Genomic DNA, 1,514 nt, shown 5'->3' on the forward strand with positions numbered 1-1,514 from the left:
AAATAAACACTCTCTCAACAACCTCAAACAATTTGAGCTAGAATCTTAGACTATATCAGTAAACATACTCCCATCTACATCTCAACTTTTTTTGGCAAATATAACTACTTGAACAAATAAATCAACACCTCATTTTTACTCCAACTTTACTACATAATAATTTACATGCACCTCACAAAAGCAATGAGCGTGTAGCCCAAATTCTCAGAATTCCAGTTAAAGCATTTAAAATTGGGGTCACTCAACCCAATTTCACCTGTAGCTTACCAGAAATGATATTTCAATCAACTCAAAAAAACTAAATCACCAGTCTAGCAAAAATAAAATAAAAAATCATCTTTCTGCATTTACAAATATTTATTAACTAAATTATAAATCCCGAAAAAAAAAATGAGAATATTTCTAAAATTGAAAGAAACATACTAATCCCAGCACTTCCACATTACACTGCACTTTGCTCTTCCTAGTTGACGAACCACTACCCAGTGTTGCCTAAATATCAACCACACAACCAATCAAACTTTCATGGTCAAGGGAAAAACACACCATAGACAAAACTGGAAAATAACAGTTTAAGAACTTTATAATATTGTAAAAAACATGATACTTCAAAATGTAACCTCTAAAACCAAATTGTGTGTGCGTGTGTAGTAATTTATTGACAAATGGGTAACTTTAAGCTCTCAAATTTACATAAATTAAACAAAGCTTTTCAAAAAACTGAAAAAATGCCATGAAAACGTAAGAAAAATTACAAAAAGTATTAGAAAGTAAAGTTTAATATTTGAAACCAAACCTGAGATATATGAAGTCTTCCCCTTTCATTGTATCGGTGGATATATGGTTTGGCTGGTTGTACTTCAATTCCCGATCACAAAATCAATTATAACAGAGAAATAAAAAAAAATTAATTATATAGTTGCAAAGAAATATTGGTTTCCTTGGTAATAATTATGTTTGTTAAGTTAGCTTACCCCCAAAAAGCCATTGATGAGGTGGAATTGCAACGTACATCTCCAAGACCTAGACGAGACTCAGGAGAGTGAAATGCTACATTTGACCAGAATGGTTGATGGGGATGAATTCTCAGACTTCATAGCCAAAGAACTTCCAATCAAATCTCAAACACGTCATTTAAGTTTCGCACCTCAATAATCAATTTTTCCGCAACAAATCAAAGAATTTTCAACCAAAAAATCCCAAGACTTCCCTCAACGTATTTTAATAAATTTCCCCCAGAATGTGTGTAAATCTCCCTTTTTTCCTCAGCCCGGGTAAAAACATGGAGGAAGGAGGACGAAATCACGGACGTCCGCGCGCGCAGAGATCTTCTTCGCGCTGCACGGAGATCCTCTCCTCGTTGCACGGAGCCGTGACCACGGAACTGCTCGTGTAAATCTCCCCTTTTTTATTATTTATTTATTTTATTTATATATATCGCCTAAAAAAATGTTTTTATTATTATTATTAAATTTTTTTGCTCGTTTTTATTTTCCGCCAGGTTTTCATTTGTT

General features: G+C 33.4%; 1 long non-coding RNA gene across 1 annotated transcript; it reads right to left on the reverse strand.

Annotated features, from left to right (window-relative positions):
- Positions 1-6: 6 nt before the first annotated feature.
- On the reverse strand, positions 7-1,401 carry LOC111383413. The gene is made up of 3 exons (XR_002700737.1): positions 975-1,401; positions 797-858; positions 7-492 (listed from the first exon to the last, which is right to left on the reverse strand). It is a non-coding gene; the product is annotated as an uncharacterized LOC111383413 (long non-coding RNA).
- Between the last annotated feature and the right edge of the window lie 113 nt (positions 1,402-1,514).

Source organism: Olea europaea, unplaced genomic scaffold, assembly GCF_002742605.1.
Source record: "Olea europaea var. sylvestris unplaced genomic scaffold, O_europaea_v1 scaffold26809, whole genome shotgun sequence".
In the NCBI taxonomy this organism is placed as follows: Eukaryota; Viridiplantae; Streptophyta; class Magnoliopsida; order Lamiales; family Oleaceae; genus Olea; species Olea europaea.